Source organism: Symphalangus syndactylus, chromosome 10, assembly GCF_028878055.3.
Source record: "Symphalangus syndactylus isolate Jambi chromosome 10, NHGRI_mSymSyn1-v2.1_pri, whole genome shotgun sequence".
NCBI classification, from domain to species: Eukaryota; Metazoa; Chordata; class Mammalia; order Primates; family Hylobatidae; genus Symphalangus; species Symphalangus syndactylus.
In genome coordinates this window covers 129192067-129215683 of record NC_072432.2, presented here as the reverse complement: position 1 = coordinate 129215683, position 23617 = coordinate 129192067, and positions in this window count along the sequence as shown.

Here is a 23617-nt window from a genome sequence, read left to right as displayed (position 1 = left end):
TTTCTCAGCTTTAGTGTTAAGGATTTTTTGTTTTTATTTTTGTTTGTTTGGTTTTGAAACAGAGTCTCACTCTGTCACCCAGCCTGGAGTGTAGTGGCACCATCTTGACTCACTGCAACCTCCGCCTCCTGGGCTCAAGCAATCCTCCCACCTCAGCCTCCCAAGGAGCTGGAACTACAGGCATGTGTCACCAAGCCCGGTTAATTGTTTAATTTTGTGTGTGTGTGCGTAGAGACGGGGTTTCGCCATGCTTCCCAGGCTGGTTTTGAACTTCTGTGCTCGAGCAATCTGCCTGTCTTGGCCTACTAAAGTGCTGCAGTTACCGGCACGAACCACCATGCCCAGCCTACAGTTAAGTTCTTATTCTTTCCTTCCAAACATATATTGAGTGCCTCTTTGGAACTTGGTCTAAAGAGAGAAAATGACAAACTTCCTGACTTTAAGAGTAACTGTGAGTGTCAACATTTGAATAAAATCAGGATTCAGTCCTGCTTAACCCTTAGAACTTTCTGACTTTCAGGCACTAGTCTACACCTATTTAGTTTAAGGAACTGAGGCTGAGATCCCAAAAGGACACTAAATAGATTTCTCAAAGCTGATAAGCCTAAAGTATTCAGTGATAGTGTTTCCCAAGTGATGTCCATATTGCTAACTGGTTTGGCTTGACTTGGTTTTCTTTTTGTCTATTTTGCCTAATTAAGTTGTACAATGTTAGGGCTAACAATGATACTCCATTTAATATCTGCGTTAAGAAAAAATATTTAGTAATTCTTTTTTTTTTTTTTTTTGAGATGGAGTCTTGCTCTGTCGCCCAGGCTGGAGTGCAGTGGCTTGATCTTGGCTCACTGCAAGCTCCACCTTCTGGGAATATTTAGTAATTTTTACAATAGATGTATAAACTTAATTCCTAGTAAGGATATTTTTTAAATTCCAGTTAGGATGTTTTGCCTTAGGTTGTGTCATGTTCACCATCAAATGAACGCATAAAGTTTTCCACACAGGTATTTAAATGGTAGAGACCCACCCAGTAACTCACTCAACACCTTATAGTTCTAGCACTGAATAATAACACATAAATTTAAGTTAAATTCAGAAAATGTATTTCCTTATAAATGAAAGATAATCCCTTTCCTTATTTTAAAATTATTTTTTTTGATGGAACATTTGTCAACATTCCTCTAGGTGAGTGTAGAGTGTGGTCTAAAAGCCTACGTTGTTGTGAGGAAAACTTTCCAACCAAAACTGATCCAGTGTACTCATGATCTCTCATTTCACTCTCTCTCTTTACACACACACACACACACACACACACACACACACACACACGGATAAATGCGTTCTATTTTAAGCATAAGATGAAGTTGAAAAGCAGCAAAAATGCAAGGACAAGTCCTCTATTTTTGTACTTTTGGCATTGATGGAAGAGATACTCAGAATTGCAGATTTCAACACTGAGAGCAAACATTATCAAGATACCAGAAAACTAATAACATAGTTTAATGAGAAACAAATACTATGCATCAAATCGTTAACAGTTACCTTTGAGGATTATGGATTTTACCAATTAGCAACTTCTTTACAAACATATTACTTATTCATGAAAATTGATTTGATTTTCTTCGTCTAACCATCAGCAGCCTCATTTAGTGACCTTAGAGATAATAAACCTGGGATTATTCTGAGCCCTGGGGTAGATTTATAAAATGTTTTGTATTTATTTCTGGAAAGAAAAACTGATTTTTGATCAGAAGATATGGGCCTGAAGCTTAGTCCCTCTACTCATTAATTATATAATATTGTGCTAGCTATTTAACCTCTCTGTGGCTTAGCATTTTCATCTATTTAGAAGTTAATGACAATATTAATAATAACTGCTCTCAATTTGACTAGGTTTTTGCAAATGTTTTTGATTCTTTTTAATTGTAGTAAAATAGATATAACAAAATTCCCATTTTACACATTTTTAAGTGTACAGTACTGTGGCATTAAGTCTACTTACATTGCTGTGCAGCCATCATCACATCTATCTCCAGAACCTTTTATCTTCCCAAACTAAATCTATATCCATTAAACACTAACTCCCCACTGCCCTTTCTTCCAGCCCTACAAACCATCACTCTGTTTTCTGTTTCTACAAATTTGACTACTCTAGGAACCTGAGATAAGAGGAAGTACACAACATTTGCCCTTTTATGACTTAAAATATGTCCTTTTATGTCCTTATTTCACTTAGTAGAACGTCATCAAGATTCTTATTCACATTGTGGCATGTGTTGAAATTGCCTTCCTTAATTAAGACTGAAAAATTTCCATTGTAGTTATGTACTGCATTTTTTTATTCATTCATCTGTCATGGTGATGGGTGCACAACAATGTGAATGTACTTAATGCCACTGAACTGAACATTTAAAAACGGTTAAATGGTAAACTTTGATGAAGGCAGAGATGGATTCACTATAAACTCATGGAGCTTAAGCTGCATGGCCCCTGGCTTGTATAAGCTCGTTCCAAGGTTCTGACAGCAGCCCAGGAAATGTGTGCACAAGGTTATTTGTGTTTGAAAATTTGCAAAAGTTGGCAAATGGCTCTTTCCGTTGTGAGTTTCTCTCTGTCACACTTTCTGTTATGATGGGTAGAATGGAAGAACTCTCTTTGATGACAGTGAGCATTTTGTGGGGTGCTGCTAAGAAAAAGTTGAGTTGGGCATTCATTTAGTTTGGGTTGATTGGGATACACTGATGCTGTTTATAATCATTTCCCATGGAAGTTAACTTACCGCCAGCCATTCTATTAAAAACAGCATCTGGGATTCTGTCTCTGGACACTTTGCTGACTCAATCATTACAGTAGCACTATGATGCAGAAAGATATAAATATGTACTACAATACCTGGCACAGAAACTGTGATTCGTGGAGGAAAAACAAGGTTTACCAGTATTAAGTCATAAACTTGTCTATATAAAAATTCATTCAATCATTATAAATGAAACGTTACAAGCAGATAACTCAGTTCCTATCAATGTCTAGTCAAAACCGAAATATACTCAATAATGCAACATACAAAATTGTAAAACTACCATACATTTTTTGCACGGTAGTTATGCAAAATAGAATTTGCCTAAATTCATATTATTGTAAAATACAAAATGGTCCAAATACTACAAATAGTAATGAGTATGTTTGTAAGTCGTAAATGAAAGAAACTTGATAGAGATTTATAAAAATTTGTCTATACTACCAAAAAAATATATATATGATATTACCGGTAATGAATTGTGAAGCAAAAAAATAAAAAGAGGAACGCTTCTAAACCCTTATTCATAAAAAAACAGGTATTTGTCAACCATGTTAGATTTAAAACATAAATTTTCGGGGGCTTATGCCTGTAATCCCAGCACTTTGGGAGACCAAGGCGGGCAGATCACCTGAGGTTGGGAATTTGAGACCAGCCTGACCAACATGGTGAAACCCGGTGTCTACTAAAATACAAAAAAGTTAGCCAGGCATGGTGGTGTGTGCCTGTAGTCCCAGCTACTAGGGAGGCTGAGGCAGGAGAATCACTTGAAACCAGGAGGCAGAGGTTACAGTGAGCTGACATTGCACCACTGCACTCCAGCCTGGCAACAGAGCAAGACTCCGTTTCAAAAATACATATATTTTAAAATGAAATCATTTAGCAATTTTTTGCTTAAATATAAAAATACTTTACTTAAAATTTTTACTTAAATTTTTATATTTTATAATTTTATATTTACTTAAAAATTAAAAAATATATATTTTTCTACCTATCAGAGACACTCAAGATAGCATCAGGAATTTGCTTACAATCTCATCTTCACCAAATATTTGAAATTCTATTTAGACAAATGTGCAGAAACACGTGTGGTGAAGACATGATATTTCTACTCAGAAATAGAAGTTCTGATCTTGGCTTAAAAGTCTATGAAGCGAGGACCTCTGCATTGCAGACTCCAGGGACACAGGCTCTCTGGTCTACTGACTTGGGAAGCAGAGAGAGAGAGAAGAAATGAGAGAGAGAGAGACTCAGGCATCCTCTGTAATTATTTCTCTGTCAGAATTATGGTATCTCAGAAAGCAATCTGTCATTTGTAGGAAACTCTGTGAATCAGCCAACATTTTCTACATTATCAAAGAAATGTGTTGTGGTTTGGAGGAGAGGTGGAGAGAGTGAAAATGAAGATGCTATTATACTATGGCTTTCAATTCCAAGATAAACTTTCAGAGAAATTTGTCAAAATTAGCTACGATGTTCCTTCTAAGTAGTGCTCAGCTGTCACCTACTCTGGGAAAAGAAAAAGCCTGAAGGATGACTTTGTATTCTTCCATGTCTCCTTGTGTCTGTCAATAAGGAGATGACTATAATATGGAGGATAGTCCCTATTGACATTTTTCAATCATGTCAAAAGAACCAGAGAACATTAATACTAATTATACCAGAAATTATAATAACTTTTTCTATTTAATTTTGCTATTGTGGCTTCCATCTCCATATTTCAAAGCTTATTATAATACATGACTCTTGCATTTATCCTCCACCCCAACCCCAATCAGTCAAGAGAGTTTTATGGATTTTCTTGAGTTTGATAGTGAAATGTCAAAAGCCATGGAATACACCCATAAAGAGTGTTAGTTATGGCTGGGCGCGGTGGCTCATGCCTGTAATCCCAGCACTTCGGGAGGCGGAGGCAGGTGGATCACGAGGTCAGGAGATCGAGACCATCCTGGCTAACATGGTGAAACCCCATCTCTACTAAAAATACAAAAAAATTAGCTGGGCGTGGTGGCATGCACCTGTAATCCAGCTACTCAAGAGGCTGAGGCAGGAGAATAGCATGAACCCAGGAGGCTTGCAATGCCTCAATGCAAGCTCAGCTTGCAATGCCTCAATGCAAGCTCAGCTTGCAATGCCTCAATGCAAGCTCAGCTTGCAATGAGCTGAGATCACACCACTGCACTCCAGCCTGGGCAACAGAGCAAGACTCCATCTAAAAAAAAAAAAAAAAAAAAGAGTGTTAGTTATTAGATGAATGTACTCCTCACTAAACAGAGTTGTCTTAGGTAGGAAAGTTGTTTATGCCTGCAGGAAATAGAGTATGTTAAATAATTAATCTAATTGAATCAAAAGATGGTAATTTGATCAGCAAATGTTTTTTATTAACAAAGTTGGGAGAAGAGATGAAAAGGAGAAAGAGATCATAACCATACTGGTGGGAAGATTTAGAGATATGTAAGATTTTCATCACTTCCACTTCTCATAAGATAGAGTAGATATAATTTCCCTATTCTTCCCACTAAGCACAATTTAAAAACTCTAGACATTAGATGTAAAACAAACATAAGAAGACTCTAAAAGATGGAGAGAAGAAGGCAGACTGGATAGGAATGTCAGCAAGGAACAACATGGTGGTGAGTTTTATAGGTTTTCTGTTTCCATCATATACCCCAAACTGACAGCTGAAAAACCAGTGTGCCAGAAACAGTGTATGAGGACTGGAAAACCTCAACAAAAGCTTGTTCTCTCTAGCCAAAGGATCAGGAAGGGGTAATATAAAAATACAAAAAAAAACTTTTAAACTGTAAATTCTCTATTTCAACCAAACATCATAAAAATAAATACACACAACTCCCCACCCACATCATCAAAAACCAAGGGCAAACACAGAATCCCATGCTAATGACACTGTTGCAAGGTGCTCCAGCAACTCTCCTAGCACAAGGCCCAAGAAAGCTAAGTAGAGAGGACTTCCAGCACTCTTGGGCAATAACAAGATGTTTCCTGTGGTGTCATTAAAGACCACATAGGTTGCCTGGACTTCCACCCAACTGAAAATCAAAACAGGAGAGGGCCCTTCTCCTCCCCACTGAAGTGATATCAGAGGATATCTAGCAGAGAGTCAAGTTTTTCACAACTAGCCATTAGTATTAAGGTCATCCCTCTGTGATTTCAGTGGAGGCTACATGAGGAACAGTAACAAGTACTCCCCTCAGTCTGGGTGTTATCAGTAGAGGCCCAGAGGAAAGCCAGAACTCCTCCTCCACCCAACAGTAATGAGAAGCTCTCCCCCTCATTGGATTCAGTGGAGGCCAATGTGAAACTGGGCTTCTACTCCCACCTGACAGTAACAATTCAGCACTCCCAGGCTCTCACTGTTGAAGCAGTGTCAAAGGGAGCCAGTTAAAACAGAGGGTTTAAATAAGATTCAGAATTTCATAATATACTACCCCAAATTTCCAGTTCTCAATTTTAAAAATCACTTGTACCAAGAACCAGGAAAATATCAACTTACAAAAAAGGGACAATCAATAGATGCCACCTCCTAGATGACAGAGATGTTAGAATTATCTGACAGAGATTTTAAAGTAGTCATCATAAAAATGCTTCAACAAGCAACTACAAACATACTTGAAACAAAATAGTAGAAAGTCTTGGCAAGGAAATATAAGGTTACAGCAAAGAAATATATATATATAATATATAAATTATATTACATATCATATATACATTATATTTATGTATATATACACATTATATATATGAAAATTTTAGAACTGAAAAATACAATAAACAAAATTTTAAAAGCTCTATGGAAAGTGCCTTGTTTAGCTCAATCTGCCAAAATGAAATACCACATATTGAGTGGCTTAAACAACAAAAACGTATATTCTCATAATTCTGCAATCTGGAAGTTCAAGATTGGTGCCAGCATGGTTAGGTTTTGGTGAGTGCTGTCTTCCTGACTTGCAGATGGCCACCTCTCCCTGTGTGCTCACATGACCTGTTCTCAGTTGCATAACAGGGAGTGGGAAATCAATCTCACTTACTTTTCCTTTTCTTCTAAGGTGCTAATCTCATCATAAAGGTCCTACCTGATGAAGTCATCCAAATTTAATTAACTCCCAAAGGCTTCAGCTGCAAATATTATAGCATTGGGGGTTAAAGCTGCAACATATAAATTTGGGGTTGGAGGACACAATTCAGTCCATAGCAGAAGGACTCAATAGCAGGATGGAGAGGGCAGAAGAAATAATTAGTAAACTTCATTATAGAACAATAGAAATTACCCAATCCAAACATCATAGAAAACTTACTCTGAAAGGAATAAATGAATGGAACATCAGGAATATGTGCATCTATAACAAATATTTAATACTTATGTCATCAGAGTCTTAGAAGGAGAGGAAAATGAGGGCAAGGATGAAAAATTATGCAAATAAATACTAACTGAAAATTACCAAATTTGACAAAAGACATTGACCTAAGAGGCTGATAAAACCCTACACAGAATGTATCCCAAACAATCTACAGGAAAACATCATAAGTACATTTCTGAAAACTAAAGACCAACAAAAAATTGTAAAAATAGCAAAGTAAAAAATAACACCTTATCTATACGGAGGGAAAAATTATCCAAATGACAAAAAATTTCTCACCAAAAATTATGAAGACCATGAGTAAGTGCCACAACATTTTTCAAGTGCTTTTAAGAATTGTAAGTATAGAATTCTATATCCTGTGAAATATCCTTTAGAAATGTGGGGGAAATTAAGCTTTTAAATGATAGAAAAATTAAAATAATTTGTCACTAGCAGATGTGCCTTAAGAAATACCTGAAGATAATTCTCTAAAGAGAATAATTTGATAAAATAAATCTTGTAATATCAGTAAGAAAGAACAATGAAAAGAGTAGAACAATGAAAAGAGTAGTGCCATGCATAAAAAACAGATTTTTTTTCTCTTTTGAGATTTCTAAGTTATACTTCATAGCTGAAACAAAACTAAAACAGTATGTGATATGTATCTAAATGTCTGTGGAGGAAATATTTTTTCCAGCTTTATTGAGGGATAATTGAAAAAAATTGTTTATATTTAAGGTGTATAAAATGATGCTTTGATATATATATACGTATACATTGTAAAATGACTACTGTAGTCAATCTAATTAACATATCCGTCACTTCACAGTTACTTTTTTTAATGGTGAGAACACAAGATTTATTCTCAGCCAATTTCAAGTGTACAATACAGTATTACTAATTATAGTCAGTTTGCTTGTACATTAGAGCTCCAGAACTTATTCATCCTGCATAACAGAAACTTTGTACCCTTGGACTAGCAGGGTCTGATTTCTCCCATCCCCCAGAACGTGGAAACTATTAATACCATTTTACTCTCTGCCTTTATGAGTCTGACTTTTTAGGTTCCACATATAAATAAGATTATGCACTATTTTTCTCTCTGTATCTGGCTTATTCTACTTAGCATACAATTCGCCAGGTTCATCTAAATTGTCACATATGGTACAAATTTCCTTCTTTATTAAGGCTGGATATTATTCCATTGTGTGTGTGTGTGTGTGTGTGTGTGTGTGTGTGTATTCTTATTTTTAATCCATTTTTAAAAAGAAACTTAAAACTGTTTTTAATAATGACTGTTCTAATTAATGTCCCCACCAACAGTGTACCAGAGTTTCCTTTTCTTGACATCCTCACTAACACTTATCTTATGTTTTTTTAGTAATTGCCATTCTAGCAGGGCTGAGGTTATATCTCATTGTTATTTTAATGCATTTCTTTACTGATTAGTGATGTTGAGCATTTCATCATTTATCTCTTGGCCATTGTATGTCTTCTTTTTATTATTTTTATTATAATACTTTAAGTTTTAGGGTACATGTGCACAATGTGCAGGTTCGTTACATATGTATCCATGTGCCATGCTGGTGTGCTGCACCCATTAACTTGTCATTTAGCATTAGGTATATCTCCTAATGCTGTCCCTCCCCCACCCCACACCACAACAGTCCCCAGAGTGTGACCATGTGTTCTCATTGTTCAATTCCCACCTATGAGTGAGAACATGCGGTGTTTGGTTTTTTGTCCTTGCGATAGTTTACTGAGAATGATGGTTTCTAGTTTCATCCATGTCCCTACAAAGGACATGAACTCATCATTTTTTATGGCTGCACAGTATTCCATGGTGTATATGTGCCACATTTTCTTAATCCAGTCTATCGTTGTTGGACATTTGGGTTGGTTCCAAGTCTTTGCTATTGTGAATAGTGCCGCAATAAACATACGTGTGCATGTGTCTTTATAGCAGCATGATTTATAATCCTTTGGGTATATACCCAGTAATGGGATGGCTGGGTCAAATGGTATTTCTAGTTCTAGATCCCTGAGGAATCACCACACTGACTTCCACAATGGTTGAACTAGTTTACAGTCCCACCAACAGTGTAAAAGTGTTCCTATTTCTCCACATCCTCTCCAGCACCTGTTGTTTCCTGACTTTTTAATGATGGCCATTCTAACTGGTGTGAGATGGTATCTCATTGTGGTTTTGATTTGCATTTCTCTGATGGCCAGTGATGATGAGCATTTTTTCATGTGTTTTTGGGCTGCATAAATGTCTTCTTTTGAGAATTGTCTGTTCATATCCTTCGCCCACTTTTTGATGGGGTTGTTTGTTTTTTTCTTGTAAATTTGTTTGAGTTAATTGTAGATTCTGGATATTAGCCCTTTGTCACATGAGTAGGTTGTGAAAATTTTCTCCCATTCTGTAGGTTGCCTGTTCACTCTGATGGTAGTTTCTTTTGCTGTGCAGGAGCTCTTTAGTTTAATTAGATCCCATTTGTCAACTTTGGCTTTGGTTGCCATTGCTTTTGGTGTTTTAGACCTGAAGTGCTTGCCCATGCCTATGTCCTGAATGGTATTGCCTAGGTTTTCTTCTAGGGTTTTTATGGTTTTAGGTCTAACATGTCTTCTTTTGAGAAATGTCTACTCTGGTCCTCTGCCTATTTTTTTTTTTTTTTTTTGAGAGGGAGCCTCGCTCTCTCCCCCAGGCTGGAGTACAGTGGCATGATCTTGGCTCACTGCAACCTCCGTCTCCCAGGTTCAAGCAATTGTCCTGCCTTAGCCTCGTAAGTAGCTGGGATTACAGACACCCGCCACCATGCCCAGCTAATTTTTGTATTTTTAGTAGAGATAGGGTTTCACCATGTTGGCCAGGCTGGTCTCAAACTCTTGACTTCAGGTGATCTACCCACCTCAGCCTCCCAAAATGCTGGGATTACAGGCATGAGCCATTGCCCCAGGCCTTCATTTTTAAATCACATTTTTTTTCTTGTTATTGAGTTGTCTGAGTTCCTTATATATTTTGGATATTAACCTTTATCTGATGCATGGTTTGCAGATATTTTCTCTCACTCTGTGGGCTGTCTCTCCACTCTGTTGATTGTTTCCTTTACTATTTAAAAGCTTTTTAGTTTAATGTAATCCTGTTTGTCTATTTTTGCTTTTATTACCTGTGATTTTTGTGCCAGAGCTACAAAATCAGTGTCCAGACCAAAGTCACATGTTTACTTCTAGTAGTTTTATGGTTTGGGATCTTATGTCATTATCTATTTTGAGTTGTTTTTTTGTATATGTTCTGAGATAAAGGTCCAGTTTCATTCATTTGCATGTAGAGACCTAGTTTTCCAAACACCATTTATTGAAGAGACTATCCTTTCCCTATTGTGTATTCTTGACACACCTTGTCCAAGATTAGTTGACCATAAAAACATAGATTAATTTCTGGGTTCTTTATTTTGTTCCATTGATTTATATGTTTATTTCTATGCAATTTTCATTTTTTATTGTTTTGATTACTATATCTGTGTAATACATTTGGAAATCAGAAGGGACTGGGCCAAATGGCCGACTGGAAGCAGCAGCATTCAGAGGCTTCCATTGAAAAAAAACATAGTAAGTGTGTGTATCCTTCACCGACAACCAATGTATCCAGGTTCTCTCATCACAATTGACTAGAAGGCTGGCATGAGCCACGGAGAGAAGGAAGAGCAGTGTGGTGCTACAGCCCACCTGAGAGCCACACGGGGAAGGGGAACCTCCTCCCACCAGCCAAGGGAGGTGGTGAGTGAGTGTGCAACCCAGCTGAGGAAACTGTGCTTTTCCCATAGAACTGTGCAACCCACGGATGGGAAGATCCTATTCGCAAACCCAAGCCACCAGGGCCTAGTGACCCAACCATGGAACCTGCATTCTTACAGCCTCTCAGTGGGAATCTGCTTAAGCTTACCAGGGGGAGGGGTGAGAATTTCCTGCTGTGTAAGCCATTTGAGCTCCTTGGGGGAGGGTCAGCAGCCAGCACTGGGACTGGCAGCTGCCTAACATATTAAGCTCCCTGGCAGGGGAAGGATGGCATCCATTTCTACAGCTCCAGGCTGCGCTCTTCCCCTGCTGGAGCCAGGGAGGCTGGATGGCTTGGTCCCAAGACTTGTCTCCACAGCCCAACACACCAGTTGTGGCCAGAGGGCCTCTTCAGGTCTAACTCTGACCTATCCTTCTTCAGTGGGTAAGGCTTCCTTGCAGAATCTCCAATAACTCCAGCCAGAGGCTCAGGGACAGAATTTGGATCTCCCTGGGCCTGAGCCCCTAATGGGAAAAGTGGCTGCAGTCACTGCAGGCCAGCAGACTTAGCCTCTCCTCCTGGTAGTTCTGAGGAATCTGGGCAGCCCAGATGAGTGGGTTTCCCCCCAGCAAAACACATCCTCTCCAAGGGACAAAGTGCTTCATTAAATGGGTCCTGCTCCCCATGCCACCCAACTGGATAAGACCCTCCAACAGGGGTTGTCAGGCACCCTATACAGGAGCATTCCTACTGGTATCGGGTTGGTGCCCCTTGAGGTCAGAGGTCCCAGAAGAAGGTGCAGGCACCCATTTTTGCTGCTCTCCAGACTCCTTGAGTGACATCTCCAGGTACGGGAAAGAATCAGATGAATAGAGCCTGAAGTGAACCCCCAGCAAACTGCAGCAGCTCTACAGAAGAGGGACCTGACTATTGAAAGAAAAACAAGCAGAAAGCAACAACAACAGCATCAACAGCAACAACAACAAAAAGGCCCCCACAAAAACCCATCCAAAGGTCAGCAGCCTGAAAGACTGAAACTAGACAACTACGAAAATGAGAAAGTATCATCAAAAAAATGCTGAAAACCCAAAAGGCCAGAGTACCTCTCCTCCTCCAAATGACTGTGACATCTCTCCATCAAGGGCACAGAACTGAACGGAAGGTCAGATAGATGAATTGACAGAAGTAGGCTTCAGAAGATGGGTAATAAAAAACTACAATGAGCTAAAGGAACATGTTCTAACCCAATGCAATGAAGCTAAGAACCTTGATAAAAGGTTAGAGGAATTGCTAACCAGAATAACCAATTTAGAGAGGAACATAAACGACCTGATGGAGCTGAAAAACAAAGCATGAGAACTTCTTGAAACATACACAAGTATCAAAAGCCAAATGGACCAAGTGGAATAAAGGATATCATAGTTTGAAGACCACATTACTGAAATAAGACATGTAGACAAGATTAGAGAAAAAGGAAAGAATAGGAATTAATAAATCCTCCAAGAAATATGGGACTTCATAAACACACTGAACCTACAATTTATTGGAGTACCAGAAGGAGGTGGGGAGAATAAAAACAAGCTGGAAAACACACTTCAGGATATTAACCAGAAGAACTTTCCCAACATAGCAAGACAGGCCAACATGCAAATTCAGGAAATATAGAGAAGAGAACACCACTAAGACACTCCACAAGTAGATAAACTCCAAGACACATAATCATTAGAGTCTCCAAAGTCGAAATGAAGGAAAAACTGTTAAGGGCAGCCAGAGGGAAAGGCCAAGTCGCCTACAAACAGAAGCCCATCAGACTAATAGTGGATCTCTCAGCAGAAACTCCACAAGCCAAAAGAGATTTGGGGGGGCAATATTCAACATTCTTAAAGAAAAGAATTTTCAACCCAGGATCTCATATCCAGCCAAACTAAGCTTCATAAGGGAGGGAGAAATAAAATCCTTTCCAGACAAGCAAATGCTGAGGGATTTTGTTACCACCATGCCTGCCCTGCAAGAGCTCCTGAAAAAAGCACTAAGTATGGAAAGGAAAATCCAGTACCAGCCAGTGCAAAAACACACCAAAATATAAAGACCAATGACACTAGGAATAAACTGCATCAATTAGTGTGCAAAATAACCAAATAGCATCATGATGACAGGATCAAATCCACACATAACAATACTAACCCTAAATGTAAACGGGCTAAATTCTCCAATTAAAAGACACAAAATGGCAAATTGGATAGGAAGTCAAGACCCATCAGTGTGCTATATTCAGGAGACCCATCTTATGTGCAAAGAAACACACAGGCTCAAAATAAACAGATGGAGGAAAATTTACCAAGCAAATTAAAAGCAAAAAAAAGCAGGGGTTGCAATCCTTGTCTCTGACAAAACAGACTTGAAACCAACAAAGATCAAAAAAGATAAAGAAGGGCATTACAAAATGGTAAAGGAAACAATTCAACAAAAGAGCTAACTCTTCTAAATATATATGCACCCAATACAGGAGCACCCAGATTCATAAAATAAGTTCTTAGACACCTACAAAGAGACTTAGACTTCCACAGAATAATAGTGGGAGACTTTAATACCCCACTGTCAGTATTAGACAGATCAACAAGGCAGAAAATTAACAAGGACATTCAGGACCTGAACTCAACTCTGAACCAAGCCAACCTAATAGATATCTACCGTTCTTTCTATCTCAAATCAACAGAATATACATTCTTCCAAGTGCCACATGGTACTTATTCTAAAATCAACCACATAACTGGAACTAAAACACACCTCAGCGAAAGGAATTGAAATCATAACAGACAATCTCTCAGACCACGGTGCAATCAAATTAGAACTCAGGATTAAGAAACTCACTCAAAACCACACACTTCCGTGGAAATTGAACAACCTGCTCCCAAATGACTCCTGGGTAAATGATAAAATTAAGGCAGAAATCAAGAAATTCTTTGAAACCAATGAGAACAAAGAGACAATGTACCAGAATGTCTGGGACACAGCTAATGCAGTGTTAAGAGGGAAATGTATGCACTAAATGCTCAACAAGAAAGCTAGAAAGATCTCAAATTGACATCCTAACTTCACAATTAAAAGAGCTAGAGAGAAATTAGCAAACTAATCCAAAAGCTAGCAGAAGACAAGAAACAACTAAGATCAGAGAAGAATTGAAGGAGATATAGACATAAAAAACCCTCCAAAAAAATCAACAAATCCAGGAGCAGGTTTTTCAAAAAAGATTAACAAAATTGATAGACCACCAGCTACACTAATAAAGAAGGGGAGAGAAGAATCAAATAGACAAAATAAAAAATGATAAACAGGATATCACCACTGACCCCACAGAAATACAAACTACCATCAGAGAATACTATGAACACCTCTATGCAAATAAACTAGAAAATCTAGAAGAAATGGATAAATTCCTACACACATACACCCTCCCAAGACTAAACCAGGAAGAAGTTGAATCCCCAAATAGACCAATAACAAGCTCTGAAACTGAGGCAGTGATTAATAGCTTACCAACCGGGAAAAAAAAAAAAAAAAGCCCAGGACCAGACGGATTCACAGCTGAATTCTACCAGAAATACAAAGAGGAGCTGGTACCATTCCTTCTGAAACTATTCCAAACAATTGAAAAGGAGGGACTCCTCCTTAACTCATTTTATGAAGCCAGCATCATCCTGATATCCAAACTGCGAAGAGATACAACAAAAAAACAAAACTTCAGGTCAATATCCCTGATGAACATCAATGCTAAAATCTTCGATAAAATATTGGCAAACCTAATCCATCAGCACATCAAAAAACGTATCCACCACAATCAAGTCGGCTTTATCCGTAGGGTGCAAGTCTGGTTCAACATACACAAATCAATAAATGTAATCCATCACATAAACAGAACCAATGACAAAAACCACATGATTATCTCAATAGATGCAGAAAAGGCCTTTGATAAAACTCCACATCCCTTCATGTTAAAAACTCTCAATAAACTAGGTATTGATGAAACATATCTCAAAATAATAAGAACTATTTATGAAAAACCCACAGCCAATAACATATTAAATGGGCAACAGCTGGAAACATTCCCTTTGAAAACCAGCACAAGATAAGGATGCCCTCTCTCACCACTCCTATTCAAAATAGTATTGGAAGTTCTGGCCAGGGCAATCAAGCAAGAGAAATAAATAAAGGGTATTCAAATAGGAAAAGAAGAAGTCAAGTTCTCTGTGTTTGCAGATGACATGATTTTATAGTTAGAAAACCCCATCATCTCAGCCCCAAAACTTCTTGAACTGATAAGCAACTTCAGCAAAGTCTCAGGATACAAAATTAATGTGCAAAAATCACAAGCATTCCTTTACACCAACAATAGGCAAGCAGAGAGCCAGATCATGAATGAGCTCCCATTCACAATCACTACAGAGAATAAATTACCAAGGAATACAGCTAACAAGGTATGTGAAGGACCTCTTCAAGTAGAACTACAAACCACTGCTCAAAGAAATAAGAGAAGGCACAAACAAATGGAAGAAATTCCATGCTCATGGATAGGAAGAATCAATATTGTGAAAAGGCCCATACTGCCCAAAGTAATTTATAAATTCAATGCTATTCTCATCAAACTACTATTGACATTCTTTACACAATTAGAAAAAACTACTTTAAATTTCATATGGAATCAAAAAAGAGCCTGTGTAGCCAAGACAATCCTAAGCAAAAAGAACAAAGCTGGAGGCATCACGCTACCTGACTTCAAACTATACAAGGCTACATACAGTAACCAAAATATCATGGTGCTGGTACCAAAACAGATATATAGATCAATGGAACAGAACAGAGGCCTCAGAAATAACAACACACATCTACAACCATCTGATCTTCGACAAACCTGACAAAAACAAGCAATGGGGAAATAATTCCCTATTTAACAAATGGTGCTGGGAAATGGTGCTAGCCATATGCAGAAAACAGAAACTGGCCCCCTTCCTTACACCTTATACAAAAATTAACCAGGATGGATTAAAGACTTAAATGTAAAACCCCCAATCATAAAAGCCCTAGAAGAAAACCTAAGCAATCCCATTCAGGACATAGGAATGGGCTAAGACTTCATGACAAAAACTGACAAAAGCCAAAATTGACAAATGGGATCTAATTAAACTAAAGAGTTTCTGCACAGCAAAAGAAACTATCATCAGAGTGAATGGGCAACCTACAGAATGGGAGAAAATATTCGCAATGTACCCATCTGACAAAGGCCCAATATCCAGAATTTACAAGGAACTTAAACATATTTACAAGAATAAAACAACCCCATCAAAAAGTGGGCAAAGAACATGAGCAGACAGTTCTCAAAAGAGGACATTTATATGGTCGAAAACCTATTTTAAAAAGCTCAATATTACTGATCATCAAAGAAATGCAAATCAAAACCACAATAAGATACCATCTCACACCAGTCAGAATGATGATTATTAAAAAGTCAGGAAACAATTGAGGCTGTGGAGAAGTAGGAACACCTTTACACTGTTGGTGGGAATGTAAATTAGTTCAACCATTGTAGAAGACAGTGGAGATTCCTCAGGGATCTAGAACCAGAAATACCATTTGACACAGCAATCCCATTACTAGGTATATACCCAACGGAATGTAAATCATTCTGCTAGAAAGAAACATGCATGCACATGTTTGTTGCAGCACTATTTACAATAGTAAAGACATGGAACCAACCCAAATGCCCATCAATGATAGACTGGATAAAGAAAATATGGTACATATACACCATGGAATACTATGCTGCCTAAAAAGGAATGAGATAATGCCCTTTGCAGTCACATGGTTGAAGCTGGAAGCCATCATCCTCAGCAAACTATCACAGGAACAGAAAACCAAACACCCCATGTTCTCACCCACAAGTGGGAGTTGAACATTGAGAACACATAGACACAGAGAGGGGAACAACACATACCAGGGCCTGTTGGGGTGGTGGGGGTTTCAGGGGAGGGAACTTAGAAGACAGGTCAGTAGGCGCAGCAAACCACCATGGCACACATATACCTGTGTAACAAACCTGCAGGTTCTGCACATGTATCCCGTTTTGTTGTTGTTGTCGTTGATTTCAGAAATAAAGAAAAAAAAAATCAGGGCGTGTGACACCTCCAACTTTGTTCTTCTTTTTAGAGATTGCCTTGGCTATTTGAGGTCTTTTGAAGTTTCACATGAATATCAATTGTTTTTTCTGGCCGCTGACCTTGCATGCTTCACTTCGGGAGGTTGCGCCGCCCTGCCCAGACCTGGGATCCTATCACATAGGACAGTGTGCACCTTAAGATCTTGAAGAAAAGACACCCAATATTTAAGTGATGTTTAGAAATAATTTGTGAGGGTGCGTCTGGGAAATCACGCAGCCATTAGGACACAGGCTCCGGGACCCGAGCATCATCCTCTCCTGGCTGAAAATTGTGATTATGACTCCCTCGTCCTCCTCCTCCGAGGCCGACTAGGCCAACAGGTTCTGGCTCATCCCTGAGGGCTGCGGCATGATCTGGGCCGTCAGACGTGGCATCTGGTCATCTATGCAGACTTCCTGGTGACTTTGCCATGCTCCTGCCTTCCAGAGGCTTCTGGTACTCTGTGGTACACCGGGTCACCTTTAAGTGATTGGCCACGCTCGCCCTTTCCTCCCACCTGGGTTGCTCTTTTTGTCTGGTCTAGTGTGGCACACAGACCCAGTGGTGAATGGCCGTTCCTATAACCTCAGGGTTTCATTAACTCCTGGACACAAGCTTGTAGCATTTTTCCTGTCTTAACTGGAGAAGAAACATTGCCTAAATAACAGAGATATGGTATGTTGATGGAAAATATTAACCCATGGCGCTGTTTATTCAGATGAAGAGATTATGCTAGATAATTTCTAAAATCCCTTGTAGTTTAAATATTTTGTTTTTCCAAAGAAGGGACTGAAAGCTGGGAAGCCTGGGGTTCTAGATTTTACCACTTTACCAGTCTTTCACTTGTTATTTGGCCGTAAGCAACTAATTTAACTTCTTTGGGCTAAAGGTTAGATGTTTTTCCTAAATTCTTTCTAGCTCTGCGGTTCCCTCATTATCATGTCTCAGCTAAGGTGCAAATGTTGTGTTCAGCTAGCTGGTAAAAGGTAAAGCCTCAACCTGCCTGAAAAGCAGAGAGGAAGGATTCCATAAATAGCCATGTCATCAGACAGGGTTGATCCTTCCGAGGAAACAGTGCAACCTGGGGTTTAGGTCTAGTGCACGGGACGTAGATTGACACAGGTGTGTGGAAACAAGAAAGGTGGATTGGGCCCATCTTTGGATCAGATTCCCTTTAGGCCGAGAGTAAACACAGGCCAGACCTAGCACAGTGAACTACCTTTATTTCTTGATGTTTTGCAGGCCAGCAGATTCAGCTTCCACATTGGGTTTAAGGCTGCTTCTGAGTTTTGAGACATCCTGCATTTAGGGAAGGGCATTAGGGCCGTTGGTACAGAACCTCACAGCTCAGCCATCCTTCACCTTCGGTCAGTGAGTTTCAGACTCTCCACAGAGCTTGGAGCAGATGCCCAGCGGCTGCTATTGGGCGAGGCCAGGCATTAGCTGTCAATAGATTTTAATTTGAAGAAAATTCTTTCCACTGCTTTAAAGCAATGGTTTTAAACCATGGCACAGGGACTCCTGATTTGTCAGTTTAAAATCTACTGGGCTCCTGTTTATTTCTAAGCTACTTGTAAGGAAGGTACCCAGAAGTTAATGTTTTATTGCACACCTTTCTAATGAATAAGATTAGGACTTTTCTGAGAATAAGCTGACACAGATCAGCTCACAGAAAAAAATGTTTTTCTATTTCTGAAAAAAATGTTATTGGAATTTTGATCAATATTGCATAGCATCTATGATTACTTTGGGTAGTATGGACATTTTAACAATATTAATTCTTAATATTTGACCCATGAACAAAGGATACTTTTTTATTTGTATCTTTAATTTCTTTCATCAATGTTTTATAGATTTAGTGGTATATATCTTTCACCTCCTTGGTTAAATTTATTACTAAGTATTCTATTCTTTTTGATGCCATTGTAAACGGGACTGTTGTCTTAATTTCTTTTGCAGGTCATTTGTTGTTAGCGTATTGAAACACCACTGATTTTTAATGATGATTTTGTATCTTATAACTTTACTAAATTCATTACTTAATTCTAACAATTTTTTGGTGGAATTTAGGGTGTTCTATATATAAGATCATGTTGTTTGCAAACAAAGACAATTTATAATAACTCTTCACTTTCCAATTTGGACGTTTTTTATTTCTTTTTCCTGTCTAATTGCTCTGGCTAGGACTTCCAACATTATGTTAAATACCAGTGATGAAGGCCAGTATTTCTGATCTTAGAGAAAAAGCTTTCACATTTTCACCATTGAGTGTAATGTTATGTGCTTGTCATATATGGTCTTTATAATGAGGTACATTCCTTCTATACCTAATTTGTTAATGGTTTTTATAATGAAATGATATTACATTTCATCAAATATTTTTTATTCATTTATTGAGATTGTCATACTTTTAGCATTTATTCTGTTAATGTAGTGTATCACACTTATTGATTTGCATATGTTAAGTCATCCTTGTGTCCCAAGGATAAATCTCACTTGTTCATGGTGTTTAATATTTTAGGCAATTATATTTATTTATTTATTTATTTATTTATTTATTTTTTTTTTTTGAGACGGAGTCTCGCTCTGTCTCCCAGGCTGGAGGGCAGTGGCGCAATCTCGGCTCACTGCAAGCTCCGCCTCCCGGGTTCATGCCATTCTCCTGCCTCAGCCTCTCCGAGTAGCTGGGACTACAGGCACCCGCCACCACACCCGGCTAATTTTTTGTATTTTTAGTAGAGACGGGGTTTCACCGTGGTCTCCATCTCCTGACCTTGTGATCCGCCCACCTTGGCCTCCCAAAGTGCTGGGATTACAAGCGTGAGCCACCGCGCCCGGCCAGGCAATTATATTTAAATGGAGAAAGCCAAGGAACATAATAGGAGGTAAGATTTCTACATTCATTCAAACTGGTAAAACCTCAACCTGAGAAGATTGTGATAAGTCATACACATATAATGTAATATCTAGAGCATCCTCTAAAAATGCAATACAAAAAGATACATTAAGACACTATTAATTTAAAAAACATATATATATTTAATAAGCCCATAGGAAGCCACAAAAAGTAAACAGAGAAATGAAAAGCAGTGAGAAAAAAATCAAGTGGTTTTTTTCTTTATCATGAAAGAATATTTTCACAAAAAAGCAGGTGACTTAAGCCTTAACATATCAGTAATTGCATTAAATGTAAATTACCTAAATATACCAATTAAAAGACAGATTGTCACAGTGAATTAAAAAGCATGATTCAGCTATCTATTATCTAAGAAACTTACTTCAAATATAATTATATAGGTAGTTTGTTAAGCATAAGGATGAATGTCATGAAAACATTAATTAATTAAAGCAGGAGTCACTATATTAATATCATATGAAGTATAGTTTTAGCAAAGAAGAGTTCCTTGCCAGGAAGTGAGAAGGATATTATACAATGGTAAAAGACTCATTCCATCATGAAAACAGACCATTCCTAACATATATGCACCAAACAGCAGAGCTGCAAAATGTGTGATGCAAAAACTCATAAAACTGAAAGAAAAAAACAAATTAACAATTATATTTGGAGACCTTCCTTCAGTAATTGACTGAAAAATTAGACATTGAAAGTCTAGAAAAACACATCAACCCCACCAACAACAGAATTTAGTCAAAATTTATGGAATACTCTGTCAAATAACTGCAGGATATACATTATTTTATGCACTTATGAAACATATAACAACATAGACCATATCCTGAATATAAAACAAGCCTCAACCTCATAAAATAAGCAAAGTCATATAGAGTTTAATCTCTGACTACAATTGACTCAAACTAAGAATCAGTAACAGGTATATAACAGGAAAATATTAAAACACTTGAAGAGTAAACACACTTATAAATAATCCATGGATCAAAAGGAAAATTTCAAAGAAATTATTTAAATGCATTGAACTGAATGAAAATAAATATACAATATATCAAACTTTGTAGAACGCAACTAAAGGGGAAATTTATAGCACTAAAATGCTGAAATTAGTAAAGAAAACCAGTCTCAAATCAATAATTTAAGCTTCTATCTCAATAACTTAGAAAGATGATGTAAACATATGTTAATATTAAAGTATAAAGGTCAGGAAATAGTGTATATTAATAAAATGAAAAACAGAAAAAGTTTAAAAATCAATGAAAGAAGCAGTTGTTTCTTTAAAAAAGAACATAAACTTCAAGCAAGACTGGGGAAAAAGGAAAGAATACTCAAGTAAGCAATATCAAGAATGAAATAGGAATTATTACTACAACCCTGCAGACATCAAAAGGATAATAGGTAGTACTATAAACAATTCTATACGCATAAATTTGACAACATAGACAAAATTGACTACTTCTTCCAAAAGATGCAAACTACTTCATCCATTATAAAATGGATAATTTGAACTATTTTATAATCATTAAGGAAAAAGTGCACTTTATTTTTTTTAATCCAAAGAAGTATCTAGGCCCAAATAGCTTTACTGGAGAATTCTAGAAAAAGCTTTTCAGCCTTTTTGCCCATTCTAGTATTATAGATTCTATGTAATGTCTTCTAGAAAATATAAGACAAAATTTTCTACCTCAGTTTATAAAGCTGGTATTACTCTGACAGTAAAACCAGACAAAAATTGTATGTATAAGACAGCAGACAAATATTCCATGTGAATATACATGCAAAGATTCATGACAAAATATTAGTAAATGGAAGTTAACAATATATAAAAAGAATTATACACCATTACTATGCAGCGCTTATTCCAGAAATGCAAAGCTGGTTCAATATTTGAAAAGTCATTAATGTAATTGACCATAATAATATATTAAAGAAGAAAAATCATACTGCCATAAAAATCAAAACATCTTAAGCATCTTACAAACTTAAATATCCATTCATGATCAATACATTTAGAAAAATAGGAGTAGAAGGAAACTTGTTCAACTTTGTAAAGAGTATGTACATGAGAGGCCAGGTGGAAGGACCACTTAACTCCTGGAGTTCGAGGCTTCAGTGATCTATGATTGCATCACTGCACCCCCGCGTGGGTGATCGAGGGAGACCCTGCCCCCGCCGCCAAAAAAAAAAAAGAGAGAGAGAGAGACAAAATACTTATAGCTAACATCTTGATGGTGAAACACTGAAAGATTTCCCTTAAGATCAGAAACAAGACAAGAATGTTCACTCTTACCATTCTTATTTAACATAGCACTGTACTAGAAAGTTGAGCTACTGTAATAAGGAAAGAAAACAAAATAAAAGGCATAGCTAGTGGAAATGAAGAAATAAAATTGTCCCTATATGCAAAGCACATAATTGTCTACATGAAAAATTCCAGGTAGTCTACAACAATGTCCTGGAACAAATGAGTAGGTTCAGCAACATTGCAAAATACAAGATAAACATTAAAAAATCAATTGTATTTCTATACATTAGCAATGAACCTATGGAAACTAAAATTTAAAAAATAACCCTACTTATAATTGCTTTAAACAATGAAGTGCTTAGGTGTAAATCTAACAAAACATGCAGGAGTTGTTATGTAGGAAATTTTGCAATACTAATGAAAGAAAGCAAAGAAGAGCTAAATAAATAGAGATATATACGCCATTTATGGATTGGAAGATTTGATATAGTAAACATTGTAATTCTCCCCAAAATGATATACAGTTTTATTGCAATTTTTATCAGAATGTCGGAACCATTATTTGTGTACATAGGGATTATTGTAAATTGTACACGCAAAGGTGTAAGAACCAGAATAGGTGAACTAACTTTGTAAAAAAAATAACAAAGTGGAAATAATTGCCTATCTGATATCAAGATTTATTACATAACTACAGTACCAAGACTATGTTTTAATAGCAGAGGGATAGTCACATAGATAATGGAACAGAATAAATAACCCAGAAATAGAGCCGCACATATATGCTAAACTGATTTTTGATAAAAATGTCAAAGCAATTAAATAGAGCAAGAACAGCCTTTCAACAAATTGTGCTGGACAGATTGGACATCCCAATACAAGAAAAAAGAAAGAAACTTAACCTAAGAATTACACCTCAAGCAAAAATTAAGTCAAAATGGGACACCCCAGAATTAAATGTATAACACTACAAATTATAATTATATAATTTAAATATAAATTAAATATATAACATTTTAAATTATAATTAAATTTAAACTATAACACTTTGAATATATTTGTATATACAGAAGAAAATCTCCAGGATTAAACATTAGGCAAAGAGTTCTTAGACTTTACATCAAAAAGGTAATCCATAAAAGGAAATATCATTAAATTGGACTTCATTGAAATTAACAGCTTTAGTTTTGTGAAACAGCCTTTTAGGAAGATGAAACAACAAGCTACAGACTGGGAAAAAATATTTTCCTACTGCATCGCTGATGAAGAATTACTATCTAGAATAAATAAAAAACAGTCAAAACTCAACAGTGAAAAAAATAGATAAAACATTTACA